The following is a 19,322-nucleotide window of genomic DNA, read 5'->3' on the forward strand; positions in this document are numbered from 1 at the left end:
GCTTGATGAAGAAGACTTTGTGTTCTTTTGACCTGGAGTGGGGAGCTGGTCCACCACATTTGACAGTTTAAATTTGTGCTCTATCTATCTATCTATCTATCTATCTATCTATCTATCTATCTATCTATCTATCTATCTATCTATCTATCTATCTATCTATCTATCTATCTATCTATCTATCTATCTATCTATCTATCTATCTATCTATCTATCTAGAACTCTGGGTGCAATTCAGGAAATACTCCTGAACAGTCCATCACTGAGTCATCTCATACATACTCACCCACACTCACATGGGTTCAATTTAGAGTCACCAAATAACCTGATCTGTGTGTCTTTGGGGATGTCATAAGGAAAGTGTGGTATTCAAGAGTAAAACGTTGACGCATGTTGACTGCACACTCTGTATGAGCAATGACTGGGACACTGGATCTGTGAGGCAGCAGCACCAATCACTGCACCACCATGCAACACGCACAAGAAGGAGATGAATATAATTTGTAAAATTAATAATAGTTAGGAAATGTAATTTTAATAAAGAAAATATGCAAATTTTAACCTTACTTGTCTCATTTTTATATTTCACTCTTTACATATTTTCAAAATGTTTGTGCTGGTTAACAATGTGTTAGGTGTTTAAATTTTGCTGCTCTTTAGTTCTTTCTGGTGATGTCATTTAATAGTTTTTACATTGTTTGGTGTTTTTGATGCATTTCTTAGGAGTGAATTCCATTCAGTCAACATCTTAAGAAATAAGCACAAAAATAGAAACAAATAAAATCAATTTAGGAAAAAAACGTATAGTGCACAATAAACTGAGCATCCCATTTCTGAGTGCTTTGCATTTCTTTTCTCTAAAATAAAAAAAACTGAAAACAAAACCTGCCCCAAATGGTGAAGCAGATGGATGTATGATTCTGCATTCTAATTTTCTTGCATGCAATCTTCACTCATCTTTTGCAAATTAAATAGCAAATGAAAGAACTTTACACAGAGGCATGATTGCTGACACATCTATCGGATAATCATTACATTTTGTTGAATGTAATGCTCATACTTGCTGAAACAAAAAAAATTTAAATTTTGTGGGGTTTTTAAATTTTTTCTCCATCATCTAGTAGATTCAAGAAGTAAATACTAAGTAAATGTTTTGCTAATAAAAATATTATTTTTGGCATATCTTGGGAATCTATTGACCACTATATTTTCAGACCACACACCATAGAGACTCCTTTCAATAAATGGTGTATTTGAACCGAAAGTGAATGTCAACAGTACCTTTTGGCATATTGGTGATATTTTTATCAAAACAAAATTTTCTCATCTTACTAATTGTTATATATTTGATAAGTATCTAAAAATAAATGGCTTTAAAATTGGGATCTTTTAAAATGCATGTCTATAATTGTTAACAATATCATAGGCAGTCCTGAAACTTTCTATCTACACAACATGTTCCTCGCTGGCATATTCAGCCATAAACTTTACAGAATGGTGAAGTATTGCAGAAGTCATCATTGACATTCTCTGTAGGTCCTTTGATGAGTCTGCAGTGTAACAACCAGAAAAAACGACTAAAGTCACAAACAGCACTGCACAGCGTGGTCTAATGACAAATACAATAAGAAACGGTGACAGAATCAAAAAGCCATTGAAGCAGAAAGTGCATTCTGTGGTGCGTTTTATGAAAAAAGAAGGTAACCTTTTTGCACAATCATTCAACGCCGGAGCAGATACAATAAAAATCATACTTTACAGTAAGCACTATTGCTAACTGCATTGTATCTGCAGCACTTCATAAAAATGCTTAGTTATGCAGTTCAGTCCAAGGCAGGTTAAGCAATTTTTCTATGAGTGAGTGGTAGGATTTGAATCTGAGTTGCTGCAAGTTCCAGTTAGGTTCCTTAGAGAGGAGACATCACCTCCTTTATTATGAGAATAAGACAAGATATTGTTAAAAACCAAGCAAACTATGAAGTCCTGCATCAAGGGAGTAAGATTCTCCCACTTTGTCTTTTATTTTGAGATCTAAAAAAGAAAACATTGCTAGCCAAAAATAGCTGCAAATGCCTAGAGATTTTTAATATTGGCATGAAGAGAAGGTCAGCGAGGAAAGAAAGAAAAGGCATTCTTTGTGAAATATCTCTTCTTCAATATTTTTTTTATTAAGACAATGCCAAACCTTTTATTCTGAGAAAGTAAATTGGAATTTGACAGTGCGTGATTGACTAACTCTTTCAGATAATGCCATAAGAACACCAAACTTTGTACAAATGGGACTTTTATAACTTTCTCCTCATACTATACAAAGGTGGTTCCTGCCTTATGCTTGATGCTGCCACGTTAGGCTTTGAAATGGATAATAGATTGACAGAATGAATGGATAGATGATTTTCTCATGTCTTTCAGAAAGTGTAAAATAGATAGATTCTACATATTCGTTGAAAAGAAAAACTAAAAACGAACAATCACACTGCAGATAACCCCACCACAAACTGGCAGTGGGTTGCTGGGAAACATCAAGGTGTCATACACTTGCTGGAAGAAGCTGCCGGGCAGCAATATGTTTTGCCATATGTCTGAACGCTGTTTTTCGTCACTGTTGAGGGAGGAAGAAGAATCCTGGAGATTTCTGGGAGAGTTATTAATTTGGCATCTGTTTCTCTTAATGGGCAGAGTACGTTCTGCTGCAGCCAAAATAAGTACCAGGCATAATTTCATTCCCGCTGCGTAATATTTCATTTTAATTACTATTTGTGAAGCACCTGGCCTAAGAAAAGTGCATACTAATTATACTGTGCCCTTGCTATGAAAGGCAATGCTGAGTCTGCGAGGCAGGGAGGAAGCACACCTTGTAAAATCCCCAACAGGGGAGCAGTAGAACTTAACCTAGGGTACTCAAGTGGAAATGTATACACATTCTGACAATATCATGTGGAAATGAATAAGCAAAATATATTGTGCACTGAAATCCTTTCATAATAATGAAGACATGTCTACCAGTTGGTTGGATTAGTTACACAATTAAGGAATATTTTACACCTTTACTACATTTTTATTATTTGGAACATAGTGCATCTTAACTGGGTACAGTACATTATCCTGCCATTTTATTTTTATTCTTTACAAAACCTTAGACTTCTTTAACATTCTGTCTTCATCTTGAATATCTTGATCCTTCAGTGCTTATTTACAATAGATTGGTGTCCTAATTAGTGCTAATTGTTACTGAGATGCTTTGGTTCTCCGTCATCCTAAGTCAGGGAAGTGGCTAAAAGTAAAGCAAGGATCATCTTATTGACTTTGGTTTCACTCTAGGTGTATGTCGCTTGGTTCATTGTCCTGTATGAGTGAGTGGGATTGAGTACGGCATGTAATGTGCTTGTCCTTTGCTCCTGTCAAGTGCAGGGCCATGCTCCATCGCTGCACAACCCTAAAACCCAATTCAACAACAACAACAATAATAATGATACATTTTATTTAGATAGTACCTTTCCATACTCAAGGTGCTTCACAGAGTCTCAGAAAGAACAGCTGTGTATATGTAATGTTAGATACAAATATTTTCTGCTTGGAACACTAAAACACATAAATAGAGGAAATATGAAGTATTAAACAGAATAAAAGACAATAAAGCTGAGTAAAATACTATATTCAAGAATAAAAGAAAAATCTGAACAAATTAACATAATTTGTGATATAACACATACACACACAGATTTTTCTGAGCATCTGGACAGAGAGGTAAACTGAAAGAAGGGACAGAATGTTAGGTTAAGCCTTCCTGAACAGATGAGCTTTAAGTTACTGTTCTTTTAAGGAATGCATTGAGTCAGCTGATCTCATTAATTTCGGGAGGTCATTCCAAAGTCTGGGTGCTATACAGCTGAACAGGAGCATTTTGATTTAGAAGGTCACTGATGTAGTCCGGTGCGAACAGGAGCACAGCAATGGAGAAAGTCAGTGATGTGGTCCAGTGCAAGGCCATCTAAATTTTTTTATGTCATTAATAAAAATGTAAATTTAATCCTGTAAGACACAGTGAGCCAGTGAAGGCAAAGCAGGATGGATATGATGTGCTCGCTGTTGCTGGTTCGTGTTAGAACTCTTGCAGCAGAGTTTTGAATCAACTAGAGCTGTGATTCAAGATTTGAAAGGACACCCGCCAGTAGAGAGTTACAATAATCAATGCAGGATGTGCTAAAAGCATGGACAAGTTTCTCAACATTAGAAAAGGAGAGGAATGAGCGAACACGGGATATGTCACAGAGGTGAAAGTAAGAATGTTTCTTAATGTGGTGTCGCAGGTGGCCAGGATTATTACCTGGCCGGGACGCCAGAAAGGACCGGAAGGTGGCAAGAATAGCTTCCGGGCCACGAGGGCACAACCGCCATGGAGCAGGAGAGGACCACGGGAAAGGAAACAGAACTGTCGGACTTGTTGGGACCCGTGGCCACCCCCTGGGGGCGCTTTACACCTCGTTGGACCTGGATGTTGTTACTTCTGCCACACTCTGCAAGATGGCGGAGGGATCGGCCAGGGACGCCCGGAGTGTTTCCGGGTCAAAGGGCAGCACTTCCACCACACCAGGAAGTGCTGCAAGATGGATGTCATCAGCCACCTGGAGCACATCCAGGCAGGGATAAAAGGGGCCGACTCCTTTCAGTCATTGAGCCAGAGTCGGGAGTGGGAGTAGGACAAAGCTCCCTGGAGGAGGATAGAGGCGGCAAAGGACTGAAATATAAGGGTGATTATTGCTTTGTGCTTTGTGTGGAGTGTGAGAATTGTTTATTTAATGGAAAATAAACGTGCGTGTTTTATAAAGATGTGGTCTCCGACTGGTGGTGTCCGGGCAACTATCACAGTGGTTTATGTGGGTGGAATAAGAAAGGGAGGAATCAAAAATGGCACCAAGATTTCTGGTATTAGAAGAAAGTCTGATTAGATCTTTATCAAGAGTGATTGAAAAGGAGCTAATTTTCTTAAGTTGCGCTTTGGTGCAATTTAATTTTAAAGAGTTCTGCTCCATTCAGGTTTTAATTTCACTGTGGCAAGTTGTGAATTCAGAAAGCTCTGATGAAGTTTTACCTTTAACATTGAAATAAAGTTGAGTAAAATCTGCATAAAAATGATAACCCAGTCCAAAGCTATGAACAATATGGCCGAGGGGAATCATATAGATACAGAAGAGCAGAGGGTCGAGGACAGAGCCCTGAGGAACCCCTTGTGTGACAGGCGCAGAGCCGGATCTGTTGTTGCCAAGACTAACAAACTCTTGCCTGTCAGTCAGATAGGACTTGAACCACTGGAGGGCAGTACCAGAGATACCCAGAATGTTCTCCATTCTGAACAATTGAGTGTCATGTTTGACAGTGTCAAATGCTACACTGAGGTCTAACAGAGTTAATATGCTGATTTGTCTGCTACCACAAACAATAAGGTAATGTGCCACCCATCTAAGTAATCATTTACCTCACACATAGACCTCAGCATTAATGTTTGCAGTGCACCATGCAATGCATATGTTTCTGTTATATGCCATTTGGTATGGCATTCATAAAAGTACGGTTAATGTTTGTGGTGCGCTATCAATGGAAATGACAAATGCAACGCATTTTATTACTAAAAATGTTCGTGGTGTGACATCTTTTGGAATGACAGAAACATAGCAACTGGACTGACACACAAACACACATCCTTTTTCTAAAATGGATAGGAGGGTTGCTTTTTGTGTAGAGATATTTCTATATATCCCTCAATGAACTGATATCTAGTGCAGGGCTTTAAGTGGAAAGGTATATGGTCCATTTTTCTCAGTTGAGTGGTGGCGGTGTTTGGTGGTACTGGCAGTGTATGTGAGTGTACCAGCATATATAATGCATATCGAAGGATTCCACTGCAATTGAAACACCAAAATCACGGCACTCAAAACTCCAATGGGGATGGGGATGGAGACATCCCCCCAAGGAACTTCCCGCACTCTGATCAAAATGAAGATCAAATCACAACAAAGTAAAATCGAGAGCACTGGATCTAGACAGTGTTACTTAAAGTACAAGGGGGCTCCGCCCCCTGCTCGCTTCGCTCGCCTACCCCCGGCGTTTTGAACCCGCGCCCGCTGGGCAGCCACGTGTGAGGATGACGCACGTTTAATACGGAGCGTTCGCCCGTGTCACTCTGGGGCCACCCACTGTTAATACGGAGCTCCGTCCGTACTATTATGCGGTGCATTGTGGACTACTGCGGACCCCGTAGTGTTTCCCGTTTCAGTTTGTATCTCGGTCAGTCGAGCTTTTGTTTTTGAAGCTTTTGAATTCCGGTCTTCATTATCTGTAACCTGATGTCCATGTGTTTGGCCCCCTCGTTTAACCTGTTTATGACGTTTTACTTTGCTTTCTACTCTGTCTTTCATTTCTGATCTCGCTTTTTTCTGCTTTTGTTTCAATGACACTTGGTCCGTGGTGAATATATTTTCCCTTTTTCGAATTTTCATTTGTTTGCGATACTGTGATGTTTATCGTACTGTTAATAATGCATCACTGTAATGTGATTCACGTATGCTGTATAGTTTGGACGTGTGACGATGACGTATGTTTAATACGGAGCGTTCGCCCATGTCACTCTGGGTCTCCCCACTGTTCCTATGAAGCTCTTTCCGAACTATTATGCGGTGCATTGTGGATCACTGCGGACTCTGTACTGTTTCCCGTTTCACTTCGAATCTCGTTTAGTCGAGCTCTTTCTTTTTGGAGCAGTGCCTGCCTGGTCTGCGGCATTTCAGACGCACGTTGTAGGCCCCTGCGTTCAATAATTATATCCAGGTAGGCGCGTGTTTGTATCTCGGTCACTTGAGCTGTGTCGTGTTGAATCCGTGCCTGCTTTGCCTACGCAGTTTGAGACGCGCGTTGTAGGTGTCCACGTTCATTAGATCTGTCCATGCGGGCTCGGTGTTGAAGCTGTGTTAGTTGTTGAGCTGTTTGGTTTTGGAGCCGAGACAGTTTTGCTTCCGCGGTTTCAGACGCGTGTCAGTACCATCTCGGGCTTGATGTATGAACCTTTGTGGACTCCGTAGTGTGTCCCGTTTCACTCCTCTTGTTTTACTATGTCTCCTCCTGCGCTTTCACCACGCATTAGTGCCACTCACAATATGGCGGCGACGCCTGCGCCTTCCGTATTATGTCGGTTTTTACCATGCTGTGTAGGCGCCTTTGCCTTTTGTACTTTACCGCGCCTTCCGACGCACGATGTAGGCGCCTGCACCTTCCGGGTCTGCCTCCACTGTGTGGTGTGGACGTTTAACTGTCGTTGTTTCTGCCTTTATATTCTGTATCTCGGTGTGCATGTGTTTCGTGCCTAGGTTTATTTGAAGCTGTTGCATTTCAGTTTTCATCATCTGTAACCCGCTCTCCATGTGTTCGTCCCCGTTCTTTAATCCCTTTATAAAGTTTTACTTTGTTTCCTACTCTGTGTTTTATTTCTGACCTCGCTTTATCCTGCTTGCGGCATGTCAGACGGTTCGTAGTCTTTCTCGTTTTACTCTGGGCAGGGGGGCTTTGTTCTGTAACCTGCTCTGTATGTGTTTGTCCCTGTTCTTTAACCTCTTTATGACGTTTTACTTTGTTTCCTACTCTGACGGTTCGTAGTCTCTCCCGTTTTGCTCTGGTGCGGAGGGGGGGGGCTTTGTGTAGCACTTGCGCACTATGTCTTTTGCGTCCACGGGCAGGTCCCTGCGTCCATATCCGGTTTACCATTCTCGTTTAGTAATATGGATGTTATCAATAAAGTAGCTTGAGAAAGAATGAACAAAACTGCTGCCTTTTCACTTTTGCATTCCACTGCGATTTCAAGAAGTGGGGTCCCATGCTAGGAGTGTCCGTTGTCTTTCAGTGTTCTCCAGAATCCTTGTACAGTTTCATTGCAAGCATTTGTAGTGATGTAGTGGTATGTTTTAATTTTTCAAGGTGTGTCCGAGGTTGTGTTTGTTGTCGTTCTATATTGACCAAATTGTTATTTACAAATGATTTCTGCCATATACTCGTTACTGTGACGGTAGGTAGACATGATACCAGGATCTATAACTTTTCATACACATTTTCATTTGTTTTTGAGCAATTTATTTTGTTTCTTTGTTTTTTTCTTACTATTTATTGCCAACAATTTTCCAATATTTTATGGATTTTCCATATGGCTGTACCATCATGATGTCACACCGGCAATTGTTGTACTTGTGTTTATTGATTACGTGCATTCATATGTCATATCACAAAATAGAGGAACATTTTCCTGTTAAAGGGAGAAATGAACAGCCTTCCTCTGTTTAATTAAAGAGCTGAATGTCATGTGTACATTTTATTTTATCTTTCCTTTAACTGTTTCAGCATTTATTTTTTCAATTTTTTTTAACTTTTAAAATGTGTATTTAGCTATGTAGCTATGTTTAACTTGTTCTGTTTAAATAGTTGTTCAACACTGTGGTGTATTCTGAGCTCTTTAGTAGCTGGGCGGTCTACGCAAAACCATGCAGGGTCTTTTACAAGATATTTTTATTGGATACTTCTATTTTCAGGTCACCAGGACCTGATACCTTCTTATTTTTCTTCTTGGAGCCTTACTCAGGGAAACTCAGTAGTATTTTGGGGCTCCTAATATTTAAAATATTTTTTAATTGAGTGTTTTATTCCCTCCTTGTATATTTAACATTTAGTATCTTTATAAGTTCCAAGTGAAAACAAAATTGTTCTAATTATTAAAAAAAAAAACCACATAATTATTTACTGCTACCTCACAGTAAGAAGACCTGGGGTCACGTGCCGGGTCCAAATCCCGAGTCTGTGTCTTGGGTCCTCCCTTTGTGGAGTTTGCATGTTCTCTACGTGTCTGCGTGAATTTCTTCCAGGTGCTGAAGTTTTCTCTCACTTTCCAAAGATAATGCAGATTAGGTGAATTGGTATTGCTAAATTGGCCCTAGTGTGTGTTTGGTGTGTGGATGAGTGCGTGTATTTGCCTAATAATGAACTGGCGCCCTCTGCAGGGTTTGTTCCTGCCTTGTGCCCTGTGATAGCTGGGATTGGCTTTAGCACCCCTGTGACCATTGTCTGCATTAAACAGGTTAGAAAATGACATGGCGTAATTACTCAAATGATGATACTGGGTAGGATCACTTTGGGCATGTGATAGAACTGCACATCTAGATGCACAAACATATGCTACACCTTTGTCATGCTAGTTTAGGGCAGATTTCAAAATCCTCCTTTTAACATATAAAGCATTAAATGGCCAAAGTCCGGCTTACTTGTCTGAACTTATCATGACTTACAAACCAGAGTGCACATTAAGATCTTAAGATGCCGGTGTGCTTATGATTCCAAAGATTAATAAAATAACAGTGGGAGGTCGAACTTTTAGTTACAGGGCCCCTAAACTGTGGAATGGTCTGCCTGCTACTATAAGAGATCCCCCTTCGGTCTCAGCTTTTAAATCCCGGCTGAAGACTCACTACTTCAGTTTAGCATATCCTGACTAGAGCTGCTGATTAACTGTACAGACTGCATCTCTGTTGTTAGTCATTAGCAGTAAAACATAAATAACATGATAGTTATAATTGGATACTAACCCTCACCTATTCTGTTTCTCTTGTCGGTACTTAAATGTGGCACTTGGTGCCATGGCCCACCCGCCAAGTTGTTTTGCCTGTCTAAGGTAAAGTCATCCCTGATGGAGGATTGCAGGAATTGTGGGAAAGTGGGGTCCTTTCATCGGATTGGCTGGTCCAGCACTGTTTCACCCATGGAATGGCCAAATGGGGGAGGCAGCTTGATGGCTGAGGTCTCCAGGACTCTAAACAAATCTAAATCATATTATTTGATATCATCTACTGTTAAATTATGCTCTGTACTTCTAACATTTTTATTTTTATACTGTACTAGCAAAATACCCACGCTTCGCAGTGGAGAAGTAGTGTGTTAAAGAGGTTATGTAAACATATACTGTATATACATAAACATATATACTTATATATACATATCTACATATACACATATCTACATATATACATATATATATACATATAGACATCCACATATATATACATATATCAACATATATATACACATACATATACACACATACATACATACACACACACATATATATATATATATATAAATATATATATACACATACAGACACATATATATACATATACATATATACATATCTACATACATACACATATATCTATATATATATATATATATCTCTATCTATTGTGATGGACAACCGGCTACAGACTCCGGTCGCCACCCCCCGGCCGCTAGGAGGAGCCCTCTGGACCGCATGAGGGTGCCCCGAGTTCCAGCAGGGCCTCATGGACTTTGTAGTTTCTATACACAGCCCTGCTGGATACCTTGGGGACCACCGAGAGTCGCTGTAGAGGGGCTAGTAGGCTCTTGTGTGCCCTGTAACCCGGGAGTGCGTCAGTATCACGTGTCCGGAAGAAACGACGTGCTCCCAGGGTGATGAAGAGGACTGTTTACCCTGACCCAGAAGGAAACGGACTTGTGGGTTTTGCCAGGAACCATTTCCTGGTCAGGGGATATAAAAGGACTATGGGAAAGCCCAGACACTGAGCTGAGCTGGGAGGTAGGAGGGCGAAGTGTCTGGGAGTGGAGGATTGTATTGGTTTATTGAGAGAATAGTGATTATATGAGAGTGGTGTGGAGAGTGCTTTGTGCACCGTGTAATATTAAAATAAAGAATATTTATACATTCACCTGGTCATCAGAGTGGTACCTGAGGGTTCAAGAGGTGGCTCCACACCTCTATCTGTTACACTATCTATCTATCTATCTATCTATCTATCTATCTATCTATATATATATATATATATATATATATCTATCTATCTATCTATTATATACATATATATATATATATCTATATATATATATATATATATATATATATATATATATATATATATATATATATATATCTATATATATCTCTATCTATCTATCTCTATCTATATATATATCTATCTCTATCTATCTATGTCTATATATATATCTATATATATATATATATATATATCTATATATATCTATATATATATATATATATATATATATATCTATATATATATATATCTATATATATATATATCTATATATATATATATATATATATATATATATATATATATATATATATATATATATATATATATATATATCTATATATATATATATATATCTATATATATATATATATATATATATATATATATATATCTATATATATATATATATATATATATATATATATATCTGTATACATCCCCGTGCTTCGCAGCGGTGAAGTACTGCTTTTAAATTTTTATTAAGAAGAAAACCTTTTTAAATTGAGTGAAAATATACCTCTCCGCTGTTTTTACGATTGTTCTGTTTGTATACCACGTTGTCAGTTCAGCACTCCGGTTGGAATATGACCCAGCCGTGCAAGCTTACTGTTAAGAATGCAACGTATAGTTGTACAGGAGAAAAGCAATCTTGCCTCAAATCAATGGCAACCTTTTGTAGGTCTATGAACTTAATTAAAACTTTAGGTTTACACGATGCTCTGTTTCCATAGTACCTGCACTCATGAATATATCTGTATGCGTCAGTTGCTGAAATCCCCACGCTTCGCACCGGCGAAGTACTGCTTTTAAATTTTTATTAAGAAGAAAAGAAAACCTTTTTAAATTGAAGGAAAATATACCAATAACAATTTGTTAAGGATCTGTTTTTTTTGTGAAGCTGAGTTCACACAGCCTCTCCGCTGTTTTATAAAAGAATGCCATATAAGGTCTTCCTTTTTCGTTGCTTCGCCAACGGAAGCAGCCTTTTTATTTAATCCTGTTTTTACGATTGTTCTGTTTGTATACCACGTTGTCAGTTCAGCACTCCGGTTGGAATATGACCAAGCTGTGCAAGCTTACTGTTAAGAATGCAACATATAGTTGTACAGGAGAAAAACAATCTTGCCTCAAATCAATGGCAACCTTTTGTAGGTCTATGAACTTAATTTAAACTTTAGGTTTACACGGTGCTTTCTTTCCAAAGTACTTGCACTCATGAATATGTCTGTATGTGTCAGTCGCTCAAATCCACGCGCTTCGCACCGGGGAAGTACTGCTTTTAAATTTTTATTAAGAAGAAAAGAAAACCTTTTTAAATTGAGGGAAAATATCCCAATAACAATTTGTTAAGGATCTGGTTTTTTGTGAAGCTGACTTCACACAGCCTCTCCGCTGTTTTATAAACGAACGCCATATAAGGTCTTCCTTTTTCGTTGCTTCGCCAACGGAAGCAGCCTTTTTATTCAAGCCACAGGTTGTCCGCTGTTTTTTTGTTCATTTATTACGATTGTTATAGTTCTGTTTGTATACCACGTTGTCAGTTCAGCACTCTGGTTGTAATATGACCAAGCTGTGCAAGCACACTCTTGAGAATGCAACGTATAGTTGTACAGGAGAAAAGCAATCTTGCCTGAAATCAATGGCAACCTTTTGTAGGTCTATGAACTTAATTTAAACTTTAGGTTTACATGGTGCTTTCTTTCCGAAGTACCTGCACTCATGAATATGTCTGTATGCGTCAGTCGCTCAAATCCCCGCGGTTCGCACCAGCGAAGTACTGCTTTTAAATTTTTATTAAGAAGAAAAGAAAACCTTTTAAAATTGAGGGAAAATATACCAATAACAGTTTGTTAAGGATCTGTTTTTTTGTGAAGTTGCCTTCACTCGAGTGATCACTTCGAGCTTTAAGCCTGAGAAATCACCCCGTAAATGCACACGTTTAATTGCACATCTGTTAATATGTATGCTTACACAGTATTAAAAGACACTCAACAATTACACAGTATTAAAAAACACTCAACAATTAACGTCATTTACCTTCGTTCCCGCGTTTGACTCGTGCTGTAAATCTCTTCCTTGTTTTCAGTTCACGTGATTACGTAGGAGGCGTAATACGTGATGACGCGATAGTGACTCCGCCTCCTCCATTAGAGTATATGGATAAAAAACAGGTTCCAGTTATGACCATTACGCGTAGAGTTTCGAAATGAAACTTGCCTAACTTTTGTAAGTAAGCTGTAAGGAATGAGCCTGCCAAATTTCAGCCTTCCACCTACACGGGAAGTTGGAGAATTAGTGATGAGTGAGTCAGTCAGTCAGTCAGTCAGTGAGTCAGTGAGGGCTTTGCCTTTTATTAATTAGTATAGATTGAGGATTTGTTCTGTTCTGTGTATTGTATTGTATTGTATTGACCCCCTTCTTTTTGACACCCACTGCATACCCAACCTACCTGGAAAGGGGTCTCTCTTTGAACTGCCTTTCCCAAGGTTTCTTCCATTTTTCCCTACAAGGTTTTTTTTTGGGGAGTTTTACTTGTCTTCTTAGAGAGTCAAAGCTGGGGGGCTGTCAAGAGGCAGGGCCTGTTAAAGCCCATTGGGGCACTTGTGTGATTTTGGGCTATACAATAATAAATTGTGTTGTATTGTATGCTGGACAGAGACAATTGCAAAAAATAAATTCTAGACCTTATTATTCAAATGTGATCCAGGATTAAGCTGGGACACTCAGCATCAGTGACCTCTCATTTATAAACTACTTGTAGACTTTGGCTGTTGGTTGTTCAGCAACTGCTTCATACATCATCACCACACCTTCATGTTCATCACACCCAAAGTCTTTTGGACATTCAGATTGGGACACACACTTGATTAAACTGTCTTCAATGCACTATTACTCATTCTTGAATTCTTTGGACATAAAGTTCTACCAGTCCTGATGTTTTCTAGTATTTCTTTTTGTTTTGCTGCTTTAAAGCTTTAAGCTTTCCTTTACAAGGATTACTTTTGTTCTTTAAGCTTGTCTTTTCAAGGATTACTTGCTTATAAGATAGTTGCCATTTTTTTTTCTATCATCCCCTGATTTTTATGGCTTGGTCTTCTTTTTCCACTTTCCTGTCTAATGTGTCCAAATCATTTAAAAAAATACTGCTGGTGGATACTCTCCCATTATGTGTTTAGAAAAAAAAGACTAGAAAATTGAACTAAACCTAAAGACAGTTTACAACACTTCTGTCCTGCATGGTAGATATTAACTAGAAGGACCATTACACCAGTTCCATTATTCTATCATTGATGCCTTGATTAATCAGAACCAACTTCACTGGACAGGGGCATGCTTTACAATTACAATTCCAGAATTGCCATCTCTGCATACTAAATCCAGCTTATCATGTTCAAAGAATCACAATGGCCAGAAGAACAGACCAAAGACCCCCTCAAGGCCTAACTTACCAAATGTCAAATCGAAATTCACTAAAAAAACCTAGTCACGGAATTATGGTTGACTAAGCAGGTGGCATTTCACTCTTTGATTAGGTAGGCAAAAGACATCAGGGAGTCAGGAAGCTCCTAAATTCAACTTCTACATCAACTTTTCCAAGACCTGTACCTATGATCGAACTCCTCAGCTATATAAGAACCCACAGAAAATTTTGATGAGTGTCCTTCTCATTTCAGTTGATCGCTGACAATAAAGAGTTTATTTTACAAACACTATTTCTGCTGCTATCCTTCTTTGTGCTAACACATGGAATTCTGTCTTCCTTTAGCGCAACACAAAATTCTGAGAAGGAAAGCTTTGACATTTGTTTTTGGAAAAAGGACTGAAATGTATGTGCAATTAATATGCTAATGGTGCCACCCAGTGCCTGTTGAAGCCAATATGGAGCCCTAGGCTCTAAAGCACAATTCCCTTGAGTTACCAAAATGGTGCCATTGGTGCCCATAGTGCTTGTCTCTTAACTTTCATAAACAGCGCCCCTCTCCTAATGGATTGACCAGCTCTGGTACCACCTGAAGCAGTTTGCCTCAAGTTACATCATCATCAGTTCACAACATCCAAAACATAAAAACATTCAAATACAATTTCAGAACACAAACATAATGACAAAGAATAAAACATAAAAGCAGTAATGGTAAATCCTGACAGATACTCTTTAGAATGTGACACTTTTGTCTTCCCAAGCTCAGGAAATGTTAGATCAGGCCAGAACATTGGTATCACAAGTTAAGATAACACAGAGCACTCATGCAGCATCCCTGAACACTGAAAGAGACTAGGAAAGCTAAAATACAAAAAAACCCCTTAGATTTAAACAAATCTGTTTATCCTCTGAGGTTATTACTCCTCTTATTTACAGTAACTGGTGGAGGTGACTGATCCACCTCCTATCACAGAATTAAACCATCACTCCTTTTCTACTCTTCCTTAATCTATCTTAACACATCTTCAGACTCCCTTCCTCTGGCCTGTCAAACTCTTGTCCACAATTTTCCACTCGACTCCAACTTGCCATCTTCTGGTCCTCAGGAGGTTTTATTTCCCTTCACAGTGTCACCTCTGGTTCTACCTAAAATATGTACTACTTGTATAAGGTGGCAACAATTTAGGAAAAACACAAAATTGGGAGATATCAGAAAGAAGTCAGAATGCACACGGGTGTCGTAACAGAGAAGACAATAATTAAATAACAAAGCTTAGTACATGTAGCCAGAATCTCAGTCATTAAACAGAGTAGTAAATCATAAGCCAAATGGGGTGCATGTAACCGGAGTCAAGAAACAAAAGATGTAAACCATAATCTGAGAATGTAATAAAAATTAAAAAGAATTAAAAACTAACAATATAAAATGAGGCAAAGTTTTTTATTTCAGGAATCCAATTTTAGATGAATTTGGTACGTGTAGTGTTGGATTTTTAAAATGTTGTACTAGTGATGTCACGCTGCATGACCTCTAAAAACTCTTTCAGCAACGTGGCTTTGTGTCCTAGCATTCAGTCTCTGACAAGATGGCACTAGAGAATGTATACACCCACTAGATTCCTTTGCCACAGAAATTCCTAAAGCTACAGTATGACCCAATCTGTGCCAGAGCCTTATCTACATGAAGCTCACGGAAACAATTCTACGAGATCACCCAGTGGCATTCTGGTGTCGCTATATCTTTAGAGCTAATATGGGCTAGTAACAACCAGGATGCAATGGAAGCTCCATAACTGCCTTACTGTGAGAAACATTACAGTCCCGAATGAATGCAGCTGGGACATTGCACACCTTTGTGTCCTAAGGGAACATTAAGTGTTTTAACATCACGTTACTCCCTTCAATATTCTGTGGTAGTGTTCCTATATAAGTGATATCTGGGATGATACACTGATACACAACACACACCACCTCATGCTTGAGTACTGGCATGGCAATGTGCAGTATATAGCCTTTCCAGTATAAAACTCCATGGCACTAATAGGACCTTAAATGGTTCTGTTCCTCCTCTGTATTGCCCTTTGTCATCTACAATTTTGACTATGTCCAGTCATCACATTACACAAGACATGGTATGCTACCACCCTTATAGATCTGCAGAGCCTTTCGCACAAAGTCTGAATTAACACCATTACACAAGACATGGTATGCTACCACCCTTATAGATCTGCAGAGCCTTTCGCACAAAGTCTGAATTAACACCATTCATCCAGAATGATGCTGATGTGTAGTTGCTGCCTTGAGTCTTTTGAGAGAGGCAATGCAGGAATTCCCTGCTCAGATAATTACAATACCTTTTTTTATTCTTTTTCATGACAGCTTATATTTGTGTACTCTGCTGTCCTTGGTGTAAAATCACTGGAGACACAATCACAGTGCTTCTGTCATTAGAATGGTGGGGAAATGTGAAGAAGAAACAGACGAGAGCATGTTTTTTCACATTTAGTAGAATCCGCTCAGACATAAGCCAGTTACCTCTTATCTTAATGGTTCAAGGGTTCACAATGGTAAGGAGGTGTGACTAAGTGGATAAGGTGTTGGATTGTAAAACACAAGTTTGTCCAGTTCAATCCCCTCCAAAGATTAATGGTTTAAAACTGAGCAACTCACTTAATTTACCAATACTCCAGTTAGACAAAAATCCACACACTTGTTCTAAATGCTTTAAATCAGTAGCACCTTTCAATGAAACAGTCAGTTATAAAAGTAAATGTAAATGTGACTATATTCTCTAAACGAATATATACTGTCAATGGACAAAAGCAATGGAAAATTGTGTATTAGGCTGGTGTGATATGGATTTCTGCTTATAATTTAAATATCTTTCCTTTCCTAGAACCTAGTAAATATTTGATGTGATCAATATTAATACAGGTTCCAAGTGGCCCCTAATATTGTTATGATGTCTTTATCCAAGGTGACTTTCAAGTTCAGGATATGTTACAACTGGTACCTGATATTTATTTCTTTGACATTTGGAGCACAGGTAAGTTAAATGACATACTCAGGGCCAAGCAACAAGGTAATTTAGTGATATAAGTCCAGAGACATAGATACTACACCACATTGCCTACTTAACCAGATTGCATCATCTATAGATTTTCTTTGTGTTACCTTTACATATATGTGACCTATAAAGAAGATATTTCTTAACGTCACCTATTTGAATTTCATCACTGTGTACAATAAGTGAAGAAATCTGAGTTTAGCAACTTCCAAGGTACAAACACCTTGTTCAATTCATTTAACTAGTTATATATATTTTTAAATAGTGCCCTTCACTTACAACTGTTAGGCTTACTAAATGTTTAAAAATAATGCTCATGAATTCATAAAATTTGGGAAAATCTAGCAGGGATGAATACTTTCACTTTAACTTCTTACTGTATTATTGTCATTTTTATTTCAAGGTAAAGTAATTATTTCAGATAAGGAATAAGGTAGTAAACTACATAAGACAGTATACCATGGAACTTTATGTTAGAAATTGCTACAAAGGTTTGTTAACATAAGCCTCAGCTAACAAAAGGTCTGTCCAGGTTATGACAAAAAAAAACTTCAGTTAGCAGCAGTCCTGAAGAACATTAACTTTTAGGGCCTTTCCCGCAGGTGGAGTTACGGTTTTTCGGACCTTGCCTAGCTGGCTGCACTTTTCTTTTTTGGACATCTAAAATAGTGGTTCTCCACATTTATTCCTTCAAGGTCCACCCAGTGTACCAGAAAAATGTGTGAGGGTCCCCCTAGACAAGCCATCATTTTTATCCTCTTGTACTTTTGCTGCAGTATTGACAAAAATGCTTGTGTTTAACCTTAAATTTACCTTGTATTTTTTAAAGCAAACTGCAAAATTAATAGGTTGTTTCAAAATCAACCTGTATGCTTTTATTGAATAAAAGTTATTTTTATTAGTGCCTGAACTTCTTAATCATAACATAGTTTTTAGGGATAATAACATCCATCCATCCATCTTCCAACCCGCTGAATCCAAACACAGGGTCACGGGGGTCTGCTGGAGCCAATCCCAGCCAACACAGTAGCACATTTTCATACAAATGATGCAGCTCAAAGTGCTTTGCAGGATGAAGAAAGAGAAAAAAAAGACAAAATATATTAAAAAATAAAAATAGGCAATATCAATTAACATAGAATAGAAGTAAGTTCCGATGGCCAGTTAGGACAGTCGGTCAGTCAGTCATTATCCAACCCGCTATATCCTGACACCGGGTCACGGGGGTCTGCCTGAGCCAATCCCAGCCAGCACAGGGCGCAAGGCAGGAACAAATCCTGGGCAAGGCGCCAGCTCACCGCAGGACACACACACACACACACACACACACGCGCACACACACACACACACACACACACACACACACACACCAAGCACACACTAGGGACAATTTAGGATTGCCAATGCACCTAACCTGCATGTCTTTGGACTGTGGGAGGAAACCGGAGCGCCCGGAGGAAACCCACGCAGACACGGGGAGAACATGCAAACATGAAAACTCCACGCAGGGAGGACCCAGAAAGCGAACCCAGCAGGGAGGCCAGAAAAAAACAAACAAAAAAAAAAACTCTAGACAGCTGGAGAAAAAAAATAAAATCTGCAGGGGTTCCAAGGCCACGAGACCTCCCAGCACCCTCTAGGCATTCTATCTAACATAAATGACCTCAATCTGTCCTCATGGTATTCAGGCTTCACATGGAAGAACTTGATGATGACGGTCAAGCGGACTTCTGGCCTTCAATCCATCAATGTGGGGACAGCATGGTGCTTTGATCAGGTGGTGGTGGCGCAGATCGCCACCACAGAAAACCAGAAAAATAACCAATAATTATCAAAATACAGGAGTTATCACTGTAGATACCATATTTTGTTGTTCACTACTTGTTTGCTTTTAGTATTACTTTTAAAATTAAGCATAAAATAATAAAGTATT

This window comes from Erpetoichthys calabaricus, chromosome 8, assembly GCF_900747795.2.
Source record: "Erpetoichthys calabaricus chromosome 8, fErpCal1.3, whole genome shotgun sequence".
Taxonomy (NCBI): Eukaryota; Metazoa; Chordata; class Cladistia; order Polypteriformes; family Polypteridae; genus Erpetoichthys; species Erpetoichthys calabaricus.